We start from the raw sequence: 17,908 nt of genomic DNA, 5'->3' as shown, positions 1-17,908 counted from the left end.
GTGAGTGAGGCTGAGTTAGGGTGAGGTGTTTAGGGTGAGTGAGAGTGAGGGAGTGTTGAGGGTGAGAGATTGAGGGTGAAAAGTTGAGGGTGAGTAAGGATGAGTGTGAGTGTGGGTGAGTGAGGGTGATTGAGTGAGGGTGAGGTGTTGAGAGTGAGGCTGAGGTGTTGAGGTGTTGAGTGAGAGTGAGGGTGACTGAGGAGTTGAGGGAGAAGTGTTGACTTTTTGAGGGGGAGGTGTTGAGGGCTAGTGAGGGTGAGTGAGGGTGAGTGAGTGGGAGGTGTTGAGGATGATTGAGGGTGAGTGAGATTGAGGGTGAGTGAGGCATTAAGGGGGAATTGTTGAGGGTGAGGTGTTGAGGGTGAGTGAGGGTGAGGTGTTGAGGGTGAGTGAGGGTGAGAAGTTGAGGGTGAGTAAGGATGAGGGTGAGTGAGGGTGAGTGATTGATGTTGAGGGTGAGGCTGAGGTGTTGAGGTGTTGAGTGAGAGTGAGGGTGAGTGAGTAGTTGAGGGAGAAGTGTAGAGTTTTTGAGTGTGAGGTGTTGAGGGCTAGTGAGGGTGATTGAGGGTGAGTGAGGAGGAGGTGTTGAGGGTGATTGAGGGTGAGTGAGATTGAGGGTGAGTGAGGCATTAAGGGTGAATTGTTGAGGATGAGGTGTTGAGGGAGAGTGAGGGTGGGGTGTTGAGGGTGAGTGAGGGTGACTGAGGGTGAGGCATTGATGTAAAGACAGTCTTTGCGTTCTTTTGGTAAACCCAAAAAGAGCAATTCTATAAAATAGTGACAGTAAAAACACATAGTAGTAGTGCGTTGTATGAATGGCAATATAATGTATTAGATTTCACGACCCAAATGAACATCCTTTCTACCATATTGCATACATTTTTGTAAAAAATGGCTTTGTGGAGAGTACTTGAATTTGTAGTATACCCCAAAGCACTGGCCTATTATATTTCCCAAAACTCTTACTTTCTACATAGTGTGAAAGAGTGTATAATGCAACCTTTTTTGAGCTTGTTAGTGAAGTTACTAAGGGCCCGATGTAGGTAAATCCCATTTACCTATTTTGAAATACCGAATACTACCGATTCGGTATTTAAAAATCGGTAAATGGTATGTAGGTCCCAACATCTGTATTCGTACCGAATCCTTAACAATTCTTTAAATACCGAATCGGTAAATACCGAATAGGTAATGGCCATTCATTCCTATGGGCTTTGAAGCCCATAGGAATGATTAGGCATTATCGATTTGGTATTTACCGAATCGGTAATTAAAGAATTCAGAAGGGTGCAGGGGGTGTCACTTTGACACCCTCTGGCACCCCCAAAAAAGGCACAGGTGCCATGTGGCAAGCATACCTGCCCTAAGGGCAGGTCTGCCTGTCACATGACATAGGTGTGCTATTTAGACTTGCAATTTAAAAAAGTAAAAAATACATAAGATATGTCATTTACAATACTAATAAGTCCAACTTTTCAAATGCGAGACAATATTTTTTTTTAGTTGACATGATGACATGTTTGTGTTCATACTTACGGCAATTATTGTCCCTGAAACGGTCATCAGGCTTTTTAGACTTGCCCGTTTGATTTCCTTGATGGGAGAAGCCGATGGTGCAGGCGGATGCAAAATGTTGTTTGCTTGTTGGATCAGGCCATCCTCGATTGCCATTGCGGGAAATTTGGTTACTTTAATTTGTTTTGTAATTAAAATTGTTTTGTTTTTGATAATAAAGTTTCGTATCAGTAGCCACAGTTATTTTTCGTTTGCTCATATAAATTTTCTTGGTAACAAGTACATTTTATTGTTCCAGTTTTATCTGCTAAAGCCAAATGGAATAAAATTTTCTGCTCTTGTTTAGCATTTTTGTACGTAGTTTTCCCTGAGCAGTTGATGACATTAACTCTTATTGGTTTCTGGTATGGTTTGTTGTCATCGGTATTAATGTTCATAATTTCTTCAATAGACATCATCTGAAATAGAAAATGTGACATAACATGTTAAATACAAACCCATATTGCTTTATGATCACTGTAATAGCATTCTAAAGTACCATAGTTGTGTAGTTGGACATTTGTATATATATGATCTAAAATGGATTGGTAGTTAGTTGTGTAACTGTTAATGAGTTGTTGACATTGTAATTGCGTTTCAAAGAATCCAAGTAATTGCTTGCTGTTTGCATTTTGTTGAGATACATCCACATTGAAATCCCCTATAATAATGAATTTGTGTGTGGGGTAAAAATCCGTAATATTTGTGATGAAATCAAAAAGATAAGTTATACTTTTTAGGGGTGGTTTGTATAAAATAATAATAAGGTAATCTGTGTTATCAATCTGTAGAGTAAAATGTAAAATGTCAATCCCTTCAAGTGTCTCATAAATAGGCAATATAAATAAATCTTTTTTGTAGTACATAATCATTCCATGGTTTGTGTTGTATGTATGAAATTTATCAAATATAATGTGATGATATTGTTCTATCGTGAAATCATTAGCTGTAGCATTTCTTGTAGTGTTGATCTCAGTTAAGCAAATAATGTCTGCTTGTAATATATTCCTATCCGCTACCATAGATGAAAAATTTTTCTGTAGTGATCTTATATTGTGTGCAATGATATTGAAATGTGCACTGTATGTATGTAACTGTGGGATATGTATTTCAAGTGGCATTTCTGTCCTTAATCTGTGCATTTCCTCATTAACTTGTGGATGTACTACAATTTTACGTTCATCAAAATTGTGTACATATACATTTTGTATTGATTTTGCCCTGCTAATAGCAACATAATGCAAATGATGAATCTTGCTGTTATTAAAGTGTATATAAAGTGGTTCGAGAGTTGCACCTTGTGTGCGATGTATAGTGCGTGCTGATGCTTGGCGTAAAGGAAATTGCTTCCGTATAATGGTAATAAATTTTTTAGTGTATTGGAAATGTCTAGCTATAGCATGTATTGGTGTCCATGTATTTTGTATTTGTGAATGAAATAAGTGTTTATATTGTTGTCTGGTTGTTTGTCCTATAGTGGGATTGTCAAATAACAACCAAACGATAATAGGTGTATTGTTAATCAATTCAACTAATTGTACAACACCAGTTGCGCCATTTGTTAAACCATCATTGACATCCACATTGCAACTTAAATCATAACGAAGTTGTAAGGCAATGTGTAATGTATGTGAAAGGCCCATTGTTTTCTGTGGATCTTTGGGCAGTTGCTTAAGAATCGTTTTTTTCACATTTTCAGACAAATCTGAACTGACGGTATCGCTTGCTACTGTTATGTAGACTGGATAATCTTTGCAATGTTGTTCTAAAACCTTTTGGTTAATTTCATTAACTTCTAGATTAGTTGACATGATATATGGAATTGTTTCTAATAAAGTCTCATCAGGTTGTATTTCCCTTTGCTTAATTTGTGAAATATCTTCTTCAGTATGCTTGCCTTCTCTCAATCGGTTTAGTAATTCAGCAAATTGTAGATCTTCTTTTTGGCGCATAATTTTTGTTAATTCAAAAATTTTAAAATGTTCTTTCCATAAGTTAGCACTTAAAGGACCATACATTTGTGTAGAATCCTGAAAAATGTATCTGTCAAATACAGGTTTTAATTGGTAAAAGTCACCAATGGCTAAAATAGAAATTCCTCCAAATGGTTCATTAGATGATTTAATTTCTTGAAGCCTGTTATGTATAAAATTCAACATATTGTGTCCTACCATTGAAATTTCATCAATAATAACAACTCTAACATGCATCATTTCCATTTGTAGAGCAGTTCTATGTTCATGACTCAGTTGTTTATAAGTCAAACTTTGCGACACAGGTATTTTGAAAGTGCTATGCAGTGTTTTGCCATTAATATTATGGGCAGCCTTTCCTGTTGGAGCAGTAAGTAAGATATAAACATTATCTGGATTTTCACCGGCCTTAGTGTTATAATAGCGTAGTAAAGTTTGATATAGTGCAGATATTACAAAACTTTTCCCAACACCAGCCCCTCCAGTGCAAAAAGTATAGCATGGAGTGCTTGTAGTTTTAAACCAATGCAAGTGATGGTAAACAAATTTAAGTTGTTCTTCCGTTAAGTTTTGCATAAGTTGTTGGTATTTTTCATTGGGTAAAATAACGTTAGTTGAGCTTTGTTCTTCAGTTGTAGTTCTAATTCCTAAATCTAGAGCCAAATCATATCTATTATTATGTTCTGGATTTTGGTCTTCTGTCTGTATATTAACAGTTGGTGATAGAGGAGGTGAAATTACATTTTCATGACACTGTTCATGAATAATGTTTGTAACTTCGCCATGCTGTTTGTTATAGATTTTTAGTTGTGTGTCAACAAATGATTTAACTTCCAGATACCTCTCATAGTAAGTTTCCTTGTTGATTAGTATTTTTTCTTCTTCCCTCCATGGATAGTGCAACATTAATATTTCTCTATAATACTCTTCTGGTTCATTATTTTTGCTAAATCTGCAAAAGCGTATTATTTTCCCTTGTCTGCGCTTATTTAAAGCATAATCAAAATTCTGTTTCTTTTGTTGTTTATTTCCGTGACTACATTCTATTTCTAATTCTTCCTCATCTGAGCTGTAAAAGTTTTGTTCTGCAAGTAAATCTTCGCAATCATTTATTTCTTTCCCATGTGTTTTTTTCTTCACATAGTTGAAATTAGCCGCATAGTCTGCTAACGTGCACATCTCTAATGATTGTGGCCGTTTGCAGTACTTAATAATAATATTTTCACATTGAATGTCAGTTGAATTTTCGGGCAAGTTATTAATAGTTTCGATATCACGCATTAAATAAGTTCTTTTCTCTGGACGGCTAGTATTAATAAATACAAATGATCGTGAGCTTTTCCGTAATGGTATTTGAAGAATTAGATATGCTGCTTCTTGAGCACTAATTTCTGTGCAGTTGAGGAATTTGTTTCCTATGTGTTTAAGTTGATCTTTGATATTACTATTGCTTGTTACCTCTTTAGCAGCTTGCGCTAGAAGTTTGCTAATTCCTCTTTGCGATTTACTGATATATGAGATAATATAGACTGCACAAGCATAAGGGTCTAGTATAAACTGCAAGTCTATGTTTGCTCGCCAAGCTTCTAAAAGAGTACTATTGTAGTTATTGATGAAGCATTCGCCTGGTGTTCTTTTTAAAAAAATAGTTGTTTTTTGTAAGCTAGTTTGTATAGAAGTAATATATTCTTTATCATCCATTTTAATGAAGTCTAAAAATTCCTCAAAAGAAAGTGTATTAAAAGTAGTATTATTCATAGCTTCATGTATTATTTTCATATTATCTTGCCATTGCTTATTTGTCTCCTCAAGTGTTAATGGCTCTAATATGAGCGTTCTTGACATTGGATATTTGGGATATTGATATTTGCATGTCCGTTGCTGTTTACGTCTGCAATTTTTGGTGTGACCATGCCTTTGTAGATTTATTAACGGTTGTAAAACAGGGTTCTCAGACTTATGACAAGTGATATATTTGTCAATAAAGCTATTGACTTCTTCGACTGGTGAAACACCATACAATGGTGCTTTGTTTACCCAGAGTAATGCATGTATATGTGGAGAACCTCTTTGTTGGAATTCGACTCTGTAAAAGTAGTCTACTATTTCCCCAATTGGATTAGTGCCATTCAGCAAAACACAATTAAAGAATTTCCTAACTTGATAGTCAAACTGTCTTGCACATGTTATTGGATCTTCTTGTATTAATTTACTTTTAGTTTCCCAAGACATGTTTAAGAATTCTTCCTCTGTACATTCCTTTAAGTTTCTAACTCTCAATAGTATATTTATTAAATGGTGCCATTTTGTTTCAGCAGCAGATAAAGTCAAAAAGAAAGTGGGTATGCCAAGTTGCCTTATCATTGCAAAAATATCTTTTTTGCAACCTTCCCAATATGGAGGTGAACTGCGTATAGTTTTTAATACTTTGTACCCCTCATTAAACTGAAAAACATTGGCAATATTACATTTAATGTCTTTAGCAGTTATTTTATTTCCATCTGTAAAATGTTTTCTGATGGAAATGTTGATTTTACCATGGATCTGCTTAATATGTAATTTCTTCAGTTTAAAAAACATATTACTAATAGATTTAGCGACTCTTCTATCATAACTCCTTAACTCTGCTTGGCAAATAGTACTATAATGTACCGGTATGTGTCTTTCCTTATTGTTAGGCCTTCGTTCACCACAAAAAATAGTAGGGAAAGCCAAAAACTCTGAATCTTTATCCTCATATAAACCTCTTGGCGTGTTATGTTGAGCTGGAGCGAAACTTAACACATTCAGCGAATTACTAGTAATAGTTTCATTTGTTAACATAGTATCCAAATTGCCAGCTTCTATGTTGTCAGAACTATCAGATGAATTGTTTGTCTCAGAAGTCTCATTGTGAGATTCTATTTCTGGAGGTATATACTCCCAGTCAGGGTTAATCGTAACACCATATTCATTAAACATTGTACTATTTTTAGCTAGCCAAGTAGCTGCCTTTTTTACTGTATTTGGTCTAATATTCTCATAATGTGTATATGATTTATAGATTAATTTCCTTTTTAATTTCACTGGGATTGTCATGGCGTCATTAATTTGCCTTGGTAAAATTGTAACAGTTGTCATAACATCTGCAGGTACATTAACTACTGCACCTGATAATGATTTTTGAAAACCGCGTGGCAGACTCCGAATTTGTAAGAATGGTATCCTAGGTGAAACTAATCTTTCTTCTAAATCATATAATTCTAATTCAACTGGTACATTTGGGAAGCCCATGCCATTTACAATAGAACATGGTGGTATTTTGTTTTTGCGAATGTAATAATAGCAAGTCTTACAAATAAAATTGGTTTTCGTGTTACTAATGTTACACTTGTTGAAAATTTCAGATTGGCTAACACTGCGTATATTTAGCAACGTTTGTTTATGCCACAGTTGATTGCAAAGAGTACAAATGTACTCTGGCCCATGCAATATTTCCCGGTGGAATTTGCGAATGATTGTATGGATTTGTTTACCTCGTTTCTGTCTTTGGCCCTGCGTGAAGATGGGGATGTTATTATCAGTAGCACTTAGTTGACTGTTGGTAATGTCTTCTTCAGCTGTATTAACTTTTTTTCTTTGTACAACTTTAGTTGGACATGTACTTGAATCCCTTTTTCTTTTCCGAGACTGTTTATTTGTTCCCTGTATAGCTTTACTATTACCTGGTAATTGTGCTAAATGATTACTATTGCTATTCCCTCCCTTACTTTTATTCAGTAAATCATCAGAAGACATTGATGTTGATGTTATCGTCTGATTAGGAGTACATTCAGTAGTATGTACCCAAATTTTTCTTTCTTGCGGTAGGTGACTATTTTTTTTATGCACAGTAAGTGCTTTTGTAAAGGATTTCCTTTGAATGACTTTTATATCTATTGGTGTTAATTCAAATTGGACACATTGCTCAGCCTGATGTGTAAAGTTATATGCTAGTTTCATAACATATTGAATTAGGCCTTCAAACGAATTAAATGCAATTGTAACACATGTTCCGTTTGAATGAGGCATGCCTTCATGGTCCCTACTATGTGAATCAAATACAAAGTATGATTGCATATGTTTGAAAATAGCTATTACATAAACATTCATACAAAGTAGAACACCACAGTGCTTATTAATAGTAACATTTAATGCTGTGCTAATATCTGGGTAGGCTTTATCAAAACGTTTAAGGACATCACCGTAGTAAGCATTCCGTAGCAAAAGTGAATATATCTCTTGATTGTGGTCTATATACCTTGGCAGGTCATCTGGATGCATAAGTGTTTCGTTGTTAATAGAATGCATTTGGAGATATAAAGCGTCCCCACGGTCCATTATATAATGCAGATCATTAGAGTTCCAAGTAGTTACTGGCTTGCATAAATTGTGCAAGACAGCAAAAGCACTATTTGGTAAGCATTGCTTACCTTGTGATTTGCTATTAAATTTGCTATTCCCTTGATGGTAACTTGCTTTCAAGCATCTCTGCATCTTATAAGTTATACTGAAATGTTGTTATCAACAAATGTAAATTAAGAAGGTTTGTGAACTAACAAATATTTTTGGGGACTGTAAGGTCTGAACTTTTAACAAATTTTAAACTAAGTGGCAAAGTAGTATTTACCTTAACTTCTGTTTCTTTTGTTGTTGTTTTAATAATCTGAAAGGAGAAAAAAAATACATAATGTTTAGAAGAGATTTTTTCGAATTTTCCCCATAAAGGGCACATTAGCATGTAAATAGTCTTTTAAAGACCTGTTAAGAGCTCTAGTGCTGCTGTGAGTGTATGCGCCACGGGTGGCACACAGGCAGGGTGAGATGATAGAGGGAGAGAGAGGGAGTGGGAGGAAAAGGGGGACAGAGAGAGAGTGAGTGAGTGCGTGAAAAGTTAATACTGAGAGACGTAAAAAAATGTGTGTGTGTGTTATCTTGTAACTTGGACTGGTTAATGTGTTGCATTGAATCTGAGAATGAATGCGGTGTGCGTGTAATATTGAAAGTTTACCCAGTTAGTGTGCAAGTAATGTACAAAGACAGAAAGGGAGTGAAGGGGAGGGAAATGCCGAGGGAGTAAAAGGGAGGGAGAGTGAGGGAGAGGGAGGGAAAGTGAGGGAAAGGAAGGAAAATGGAGTGAGAGGAAGGGAAAGGGAGTGAGAGGGAGAGTGATAGGAAGGGAGACGGGGATGGAGGGAGGGAGAGAGAGGGGGAGGGAGACAGAGGGATTAACAAAGTAAGAGTGATAAAGAGGAAGGCGAGAGGGAGGGGGAGCTAGAGAGGGAGAGAGAGGGTGAGTGTGGGTGAGGGGTTGAGGGTGAGTAAGGGTGAAATGTTGATGGTGTGAGGGTGAGGTGTTGAGTGTTAGTGAGGTGAGGTGTTGAGGGTGAGGGTGAGTGAGGGGGAGGGGATGAGGGTGAGTGAGGGTGAGTGGTATTGAGGGTGAGTGAGGGTGAGGGTGAGTGAGGGTGACGGTTTGAGGGTGAGTGATGGTGAGGGTGAGTGAGGATGATGTGTTGAGGGTGAGTGATCATGAGGGTGAGTGAGCATGAGGTTGAGTGAGGGTGAGTGTGAGTGAGGGTGAGGGGTTGAGGGTGAGTGAAGGTAGGTTAGGCTTAGAGATTGAGGGTGAGTGAGGGTGAGAAGTTGAGGGTGAGTAAGGATGAGGGTGAGTGTGGGTGAGTGAGAATGAGGTGTTGAGGGTGAGTGAGGTGTTGAGGGTGAGTGAGGGTGAGGGTGAGGCTGAGGCTGAGGTGTTGAAGTGTTGAGTGAGAGTGAGGGTGAGTGAGGAGTTGAGGGAGAAGTGTTGAGGATGTGTGTGTGAGGTGTTGAGGTCTAGTGCGGGTGGGGGAAGTGTTGAGGATGAGTGAGGGTGAGTGAAATTGAGGGTGAGTGAAATTGAAGGTGAGTGAGATGTTGAGGGTGAGTGAGAGTGAGGTGTTGAGTGAGAGGTTGAGTGAGTGTGAGTGAGGATGAGGGGTTGAGTGAGGGTGACTGAGTGTGACTGAGGGTGAGTGTGGGTAAGTGAGGGTGAGTGAGGATGAGCGTGAGGGTGGGTGAGGGTGAGTAAGGGTGAGTGAGGCTGAGGGTGAGGGAGGGTGAGGGAGGGCGAGGCGTTGAGGGTGAGTGAGGGTGAGGTGTTGAGGGTGACTGAAGGTGAGTGAGAATGAGGGTGAGTGCGGGTGAGGGTGAGGCGTTGAGGGTGAGTGAGGGTGAGGGTGAGGAAGGGAGAGGCGTTGAGGGTGAGTGAGGGAGAGCTGTTAAGGGTGACTGAGGGTGATGCGTTGAGGGTAAGTGAGGGTGAGGGTGAGGTGGTGAGTGTGAGTGAGGGTGAGGGTGAGTGAGGGTGAGGCGTTGCGGGTAAGTGAGGGTGAGTGTGTGTGTGAGGCTTCAAAAAATAGCGACCCCCTTAAAGTAGTGTCGTTATTTGTATTAGGAAAATATTTGAGAATTGCTGAGGATGTGGGACTTGAATGTGTCTGTGGGTAGTTTTAAAAGCTGGAATTGTTGTTGGGGATGGAGAGGGAGTGAGTGTGTGCGTGAAGAGTTAATAGTGCGAGACGTACCGAAAAATGTGTGTGTGTGTCATCGTGTAACTTAGATTACTTACTATATTGCATTGAATATGAAAATGAATGCGGTGTGCGTGTAATATTGAAAGTGTACCCAGTTAGTGTGCAAGTAATGTAGAAAGATAGAGAGGGAATAAAGGGGAGACAAATGGAGAGTTATATACAAAGACAGAGAGGAAGGGAAAGTTAGGGAAAGGAAGGGAAATGGAGGGAGAGGAAGAGAAAGGGAGTGAGATGCAGGGTGATAGGGAGGGAGACGGAGAGGGAGGGAGAGAGGAGGAAAAAGAGGGGGAGTGAGACAGAGGGAGGAACACAGTTAGAGTGAGACAGAGGAAGACAGGAGAGAGGGAGGGGGAGCTATAGAGAGGGAGAGAGAGCTATAGAGATGTAGGGAGACCGCGAGAGAAAGAGAGCGAGAAAATTCTGTGTATGCCGGGAGGGCTCAGTGCACGAAGCCTTCGGCTGCAGGGTCCTGTGATTAACCTCATGGTCAGTTTTATGTTGTTGCTGTCGCCCCGACCCTTAACCACTAACCCTGCCCCCACCGACGCGGTCCTTGGACACAAAGTAAACAGTAAATTATTCACCTGAGATAAAGATTGTGAGTAGCCATGTAATAGAGGGTGTGGGCGAAAGTCCCCTTGATCGTGGATTGTGTGTATGAAAAGTTTGTTGTGGTGTGGCGAAGTGTTGCGAACGGATTATGACTGTACTATTCCCCCTAATGTTCCAATGTGCCTGTGAATATGTATTAAGTGTAAGGTCAAGTTTTTTTTTGGGTAGGCAGCTAATCCTGGCTAATGTGTTATTGGATGTGTGCTTGTGAAAATGTAATACTAGTAGTTGTACGAGCGGCTGTTTCCGTGTGTCAGCTTGTAACTTGGATTACTAACTGTGCAAGTAAAGCTGCGAATGAATGCATTCTGCGTAAATGTTGTAAAGTGTTGCCTGTTTACGTGCAAATTAATGTGCAATTAGAAGTTCTGACTGAAAGTTTGGTGCTGTAGTGGCGAAGTGCTATGATGTTACATTGCGTAGGAGTTGCACGTGCTGTATAAGGGTGGCAGTCAGTGTTTTGCCTAATGTGACAGGCTGTGTGTGATTAGTGTAAGATGCAGTGTTTTGCCTAATGTGACAGGGTGTGTGTGATTAGTGTGCTATAGAGAGGGAGGGAGACGAAGAGAGAAAGAGAGCGAGAAAATTATGTGTATGCCGGGAGGGCTCAGTGGACGAAGCCTTCGGCTGCAGGGTCCTGTGATTAACCTCATGGCCAGTTTTATGTTGTTGCTGTAGCCCCGACCCTTAACCACTGACCCTGCCCCCACCGATGCGGTCCTTGGACACAAAGTAAACATTAAATTTGTCCCCTGAGAGAAAGATTGTGAGTAGCCATGTAATAGAGGGTGTGTGTGAAAGTGCCCTTGTTCGTGGAATGTGTGTATGAAAATTTTGTTGTGGTGTGGCGAAGTGTTGCGAACGGTTTATGGCTGTACTATTCTCCCTAATGATACAATGTGCCTGGGAATAGTGTAGTAACTGTAAAGTGAAGTGTTTATTTTTGTAGGCCGCAAATCCTGGCTAATGTGTTATTGGGTGTGTGTTTGTGGAAAGGTAATACTAGTAGTTGTACGAGCGGCTGTTTTCGTGTGTCAGCTAGTAACTTGGATTACTTAATGTGTGCCAGTAAAGCTGCGGGTGAATGTTGTAAAGTGTAGCCTGTTTGCGTGCAAATAAATGTGCAATTTGAAGTTGTTCCTGAAAGTTTGGTGCTGTAGTGGCGAAGTGCTATGATCTTAGATTGCGTTTGAGTCGCACGTGCTGTATAAGGGTGGCAGTCAGTGTTTTGCCTAATGTGACAGGCTGTGTGTGATTAGTGTAAGATGCAGCTCTGTTGACTCTTGAGTCCGATCATCCAGTTTACTGTTTTGCTATGAAGCTGTCAATGAAAGCGTAATGAGTGTTCTAATGTGGTCGCACTCATTTCGGCGTGCGTGTGATATAGTATGTGTTCCTAACAGTGTGTGCGTGAAAAGTTAATACTAATAGATGTAAAAAAAAGGGTGGGTATGTGTCATCTTGTAACTTGCACTGGTTACTGTGTTACATTTAATCAGAGAATGGAAGCGGTATGCATGTAATCTTGAAAGATAATCTGACAAGGTGTTTGTGAGTAGTGTAAGCTGGAGCTCTGTTCACTGTTCAGTCCGATCATCCTGTTTACTGTATTGCTGTGAAGATGTGAAAAAAATCGTAAGGAGTGTTCTGTTGTGGTTGCACTCAATTCGCCGTGCGTGTTATATAGTATGTGTTCTTAACCGTGTGTGCGTGAAAAGGTAATAGTAACAGACGTAAAAAGGTGTGTGTGTCATGTTGTAATTAGGAGTAGTTACTGTGTTGCATTAAATATACGAATGAATGGGTGTGTGTCAAACGTATGTTGTGCCTTGAATTATTGGAAGGAATGTTCTGTGTGGCGAGTCGGAGTGTTAGGAACGGAAGTAAAAATTGTGTAGAAGAGTGAACAGTTGGTTGTACTTACATGATATATGTTGGTGCGCAGTTTCTTTCCCCCTATCAAGGAAATGTTGAAAGCGTACCAATAACCTACAAGAGATAACGATAAAAAAAACAATATGTATCGGTTGGTTTAAACAAAGGTATGACCTGTTTGAGAAATTACGTAGTCCTTTGCTAAGTATTACCATAGAAAATGTAGATTTGCAAACAAACATGTCGCAGAATAATTTAACGGAGGTGCGATGTTGATATAGTAACAGTTCTAATAAACGCAAGTAAATGTATCAATACTGTCCCTTAGATGTATAGAAATAAAACTTGCATGCACTTACGTTCTAAGATTGAATGCCGTAATTTTTCAGTGGCTGTTGGTCGATAGCAGCAAGTACAGCGCCGTTCTGTAAGTCGAAGTTCTGTCCTCGCAGGTAAAAAGAGAGTATGACTTAAAGTGACCCGTCCCTCTGCTTAAATAGGGGGTAACGATGCAAGAATATTTTGTTTTTTTTTTGGTTTAAGAAAGGATCAAAGCTTTTAGTCCTTCCCTTGCCCCAAGGAAAAGTCACACTAGCTGATGTGCGCGACTTGGAAGTGTGAATGTTTGAATGTGTATGCAGATGGAGTTTCGACATTGGCGCGCCAGTAGACTTCCCTGGGCAACTCCCTTAAGCCCACATAAGATTTTGCTCGGAACTGACAAAGCAAAGGGCCTTTTTTTTTTACGTTAGTGTAATTAGACTTCAACTGTCTGCTCGAAGTTACACTTAAAAATGGCATATATAAAGCATCCAAAGTATACAAAGTTTCACTTTTAAACATACAACTCTTGTAATATACTGGCTCAAAGTTGTGGCGTTTATGTTTAGTATGAAAATACTGAAAATTGCTGCGGATGCGTCCATAAATGTGTGTGTGGCAACGTGAAAATACAGTGGGTGAATGAGAAATATGGTCGATGATTTTGTTTGGCAAAAAAGAAATGTAAAGACAGGTGTGGTGCTGAACGGGTCAGAGGCCGGATGCAATATTTGCCATAAAAGTTGTGTTCTTCGTTTTATTATGAAAATCGTGAACATTGCTGCGTAAGTGGCCCTTAAATGTGTCTGTGGGTATTTTTAAATGCTAGGATAATTTTGGCTGTGTGTGTACGTGTTGTAAATACAGAATTTCGCTGCGGGTGCGTCCCTTAATGTAAGTCTTGTAATATACAGGCTCAAAGTTGTGGCGTTTATGTTTAGTATGAAAATACAGAACATTGCTGCAGATGCCTCCATTAATGTGTGAGTGTCACCGTAGAAATACAGTGGGAGAATGAGAAAGATGGTCGATGATTTTGTTTGCCAATACATAAATGTAGAGACAGGTGTGGCGAAATGTTATGAGCTGATATATGATACTGAATGGGTCAGAGGCTGGATACAATATTTGCCATCAAAGTTGTGTTGTTAATTGTAATATGAAATTCGTGAGCATTGCTGAGGATGCGGCCCTTGAATGTGGCTGTGTGTAATTATAAATGGTGGGATTGTTGTCGGTGTGTGTGTACGGCATGGTATGTAGACTATAGGAGTTTTGGTTAAAAACCATAACCTTTACAGACGCCATTTTCGACCTTACTGTAATTTGACTCTAACTGTCTGATCCAACTTACGCTTAAAAATGGCATGAGGAGTTGAGGGTGAGGGTGAGTGAGGGTGAGGTTGAAGTGTTGAGTGTGAGTGAGGCTAAGAGTGAGGGTGAGTGAGGGGTTCAGTGTTAGTGTGGGTGAGATATTGAGTGTGAGTGAGGGTAAGGGTGATTGAGGGATTGAGAGTTAGTGAGGGTGAGGGGTTGAGGGTAAGTGATGGTGAGGTGTTGAGTGAGGGTGAGGGAGAGTGAGGGTGAGGGGGAGGGGTTGAGGGTGAGTGAGGTGTTTAGGGTGAAATGTTGAGGATGTAGGTGAGGGGTTGAGGGTGAGGGAGGGTGAGTGAGGGTGAGGGGTTGAAGGTGAGGGGTTGGGGGTGAGGGTTGGGGTTGAGGGGTTGAGGGTGAGTGGCGTTGCGTGTGTGAGTGGCGTTGCGCGTGTGAGTGGCGTTGCGTGTGTGAGTGGCGTTGCGTGGCTGAGTGGCGTTGCGTGGGTGAGTGGCGTTGCGTGTGTGAGTGGCGTGGCTGAGTGGCGTTGCGTGGCTGAGTGGCGTTGCGTGGCTGAGTGACGTTGCGTGGCTGAGTGGCGTTGCGTGGCTGAGTGGCGTTGCGTGGCTGAGTGGCGTTGCGTGGCTGAGTGGCGTTGCGTGGCTGAGTGGCGTTGCGTGGCTGAGTGGCGTTGCGTGGCTGAGTGGCGTTGCGTGGCTGAGTGGCGTTGCGTGGCTGAGTGGCGTTGCGTGGCTGAGTGGCGTTGCGTGGCTGAGTGGCGTTGCGTGGGTGAGTGGCGTTGCGTGGGTGAGTGGCGTTGCGTGGCTGAGTGGCGTTGCGTGGCTGAGTGGCGTTGCGTGGCTGAGTGGCGTTGCGTGGCTGAGTGGCGTTGCGTGGCTGAGTGGCGTTGCGTGGCTGAGTGGGGTTGCGTGGCTGAGTGGCGTTGCGTGGCTGAGTGGCATTGCGCGTTGCGTGGCTGAGTGGCATTGCGTGGCTGAGTGGCGTTGCGCGTGTGAGTGGCGTTGCGCGTGTGAGTGGCGTTGCGCGTGTGAGTGGCGTTGCGCGTGTGAGTGGCGTTGCGCGTGTGAGTGGCGTTGCGCGTGTGAGTGGCGTTGCGCGTGTGAGTGGCGTTGCGCGTGTGAGTGGCGTTGCGTGGCTGAGTGGCGTTGCGTGGCTGAGTGGCGTTGCGTGGGTGAGTGGCGTTGCGTGGCTGAGTGGCGTTGCGTGGCTGAGTGGCGTTGCGTGGCTGAGTGGCGTTGCGTGTCTGAGTGACGTTGCGTGGCTGAGTGGCGTTGCGTGGCTGAGTGGCGTTGCGTGGCTGAGTGGCGTTGCGTGGCTGAGTGGCGTTGCGTGGCTGAGTGGCGTTGCGTGGCTGAGTGGCGTTGCGTGGCTGAGTGGCGTTGCGTGGGTGAGTGGCGTTGCGTGGGTGAGTGGCGTTGCGTGGGTGCGTGGCGTTGCGTGTGTGAGTGGCGTTGCGTGTGTGATTGGCGTGTGTGAGTGGCGTTGCGTGGCTGAGTGGCGTTGCGTGGCTGAGTGGCGTTGCGTGGGTGAGTGGCGTTGCGTGGGTGAGTGGCGTTGCGTGGGTGAGTGGCGTTGCGTGGGTGAGTGGCGTTGCGTGGGTGAGTGGCGTTGCGTGGGTGAGTGGCGTTGCGTGTGTGAGTGGCGTTGCGTGGGTGAGTGGCGTTGCGTGTGTGAGTGGCGTTGCGTTGCGTGGGTGATTGGCGTTGCGTGGGTGAGTGGCGTTGCGTGGGTGAGTGGCGTTGCGTGTGTGAGTGGCGTTGCGTGGCTGAGTGGCGTTGCGTGGCTGAGTGGCGTTGCGTGGCTGAGTGGCGTTGCGTGGCTGAGTGGCGTTGCGTGGCTGAGTGGCGTTGCGTGGCTGAGTGGCGTTGCGTGGCTGAGTGGCGTTGCGTGGCTGAGTGGCGTTGCGTGTGTGCGTGGCGTTGCGTGTGTGCGTGGCGTTGCGTGTGTGAGTGGCGTGTGTGAGTGGCGTTGCGTGGGTGAGTGGCGTTGCGTGGCTGAGTGGCGTTGCGTGGGTGAGTGGCGTTGCGTGGGTGAGTGGCGTTGCGTGTGTGAGTGGCGTTGCGTGTGTGAGTGGCGTTGCGTGGCTGAGTGGCGTTGCGTGGCTGAGTGGCGTTGCGTGGCTGAGTGGCGTTGCGTGGCTGAGTGGCGTTGCGTGGCTGAGTGGCATTGCGTGGCTGAGTGGCGTTGCGTGGCTGAGTGGCGTTGCGTGTGTGCGTGGCGTTGCGTGTGTGCGTGGCGTTGCGTGTGTGAGTGGCGTGTGTGAGTGGCGTTGCGTGGCTGAGTGGCGTTGCGTGGCTGAGTGGCGTTGCGTGGGTGAGTGGCGTTGCGTGGGTGAGTGGCGTTGCGTGGGTGAGTGGCGTTGCGTGGGTGAGTGGCGTTGCGTGTGTGAGTGGCGTTGCGTGTGTGAGTGGCGTTGCGTGTGTGAGTGGCGTTGCGTGTGTGAGTGGCGTTGCATGTGTGAGTGGCGTTGCGTGCCTGAGTGGCGTTGCGTGGCTGAGTGGCGTTGCGTGGCTGAGTGGCGTTGCGTGGCTGAGTGGCGTTGCGTGGCTGAGTGGCGTTGCGTGGCTGAGTGGCGTTGCGTGGCTGAGTGGCGTTGCGTGGCTGAGTGGCATTGCGTGGCTGAGTGGCGTTGCGCGTGTGAGTGGCGTTGCGCGTGTGAGTGGCGTTGCGCGTGTGAGTGGCGTTGCGCGTGTGAGTGGCGTTGCGCGTGTGAGTGGCGTTGCGTGGCTGAGTGGCGTTGCGTGGCTGAGTGGCGTTGCGTGGGTGAGTGGCGTTGCGTGGCTGAGTGGCGTTGCGTGGCTGAGTGGCGTTGCGTGGCTGAGTGGCGTTGCGTGTCTGAGTGACGTTGCGTGGCTGAGTGGCTTGCGTGGCTGAGTGGCGTTGCGTGGCTGAGTGGCGTTGCGTGGCTGAGTGGCGTTGCGTGGCTGAGTGGCGTTGCGTGGCTGAGTGGCGTTGCGTGCGTGAGTGGCGTTGCGTGGGTGAGTGGCGTTGCGTGGGTGCGTGGCGTTGCGTGTGTGAGTGGCGTTGCGTGTGTGATTGGCGTGTGTGAGTGGCGTTGCGTGGCTGAGTGGCGTTGCGTGGGTGAGTGGCGTTGCGTGGGTGAGTGGCGTTGCGTGGGTGAGTGGCGTTGCGTGGGTGAGTGGGGTTGCGTGGGTGAGTGGCGTTGCGTGTGTGAGTGGCGTTGCGTGGGTGAGTGGCATTGCGTGTGTGAGTGGCGTTGCGTTGCGTGGGTGATTGGCGTTGCGTGGGTGAGTGGCGTTGCGTGGGTGAGTGGCGTTGCATGTGTGAGTGGCGTTGCGTGGCTGAGTGGCGTTGCGTGGCTGAGTGGCGTTGCGTGGCTGAGTGGCGTTGCGTGGCTGAGTGGCGTTGCGTGGCTGAGTGGCGTTGCGTGGCTGAGTGGCGTTGCGTGGCTGAGTGGCGTTGCGTGTGTGCGTGGCGTTGCGTGTGTGCGTGGCGTTGCGTGTGTGAGTGGCGTGTGTGAGTGGCGTTGCGTGTGTGAGTGGCGTTGCGTGGGTGAGTGGCGTTGCGTGGGTGAGTGGCGTTGCGTGGGTGAGTGGCGTTGCGTGGGTGAGTGGCGTTGCGTGTGTGAGTGGCGTTGTGTGTGTGAGTGGCGTTGCGTGGCTGAGTGGCGTTGCGTGGCTGAGT

General features: G+C 44.3%; 1 long non-coding RNA gene across 1 annotated transcript; it reads right to left on the bottom strand.

Moving 5' to 3' along the window:
- Window positions 1-1,756: 1,756 nt before the first annotated feature.
- LOC144772121 (uncharacterized) lies at window positions 1,757-12,721 on the bottom strand. Its single transcript, XR_013599655.1, has 3 exons — window positions 12,657-12,721; window positions 8,176-8,211; window positions 1,757-1,973 (listed from the first exon to the last, which is right to left on the bottom strand). It is a non-coding gene; the product is annotated as an uncharacterized LOC144772121 (long non-coding RNA).
- Between the last annotated feature and the right edge of the window lie 5,187 nt (window positions 12,722-17,908).

This window comes from Lissotriton helveticus, chromosome 8, assembly GCF_964261635.1.
Source record: "Lissotriton helveticus chromosome 8, aLisHel1.1, whole genome shotgun sequence".
Taxonomy (NCBI): domain Eukaryota; kingdom Metazoa; phylum Chordata; class Amphibia; order Caudata; family Salamandridae; genus Lissotriton; species Lissotriton helveticus.
This window is presented reverse-complemented; position numbering and strand designations above follow the sequence as displayed.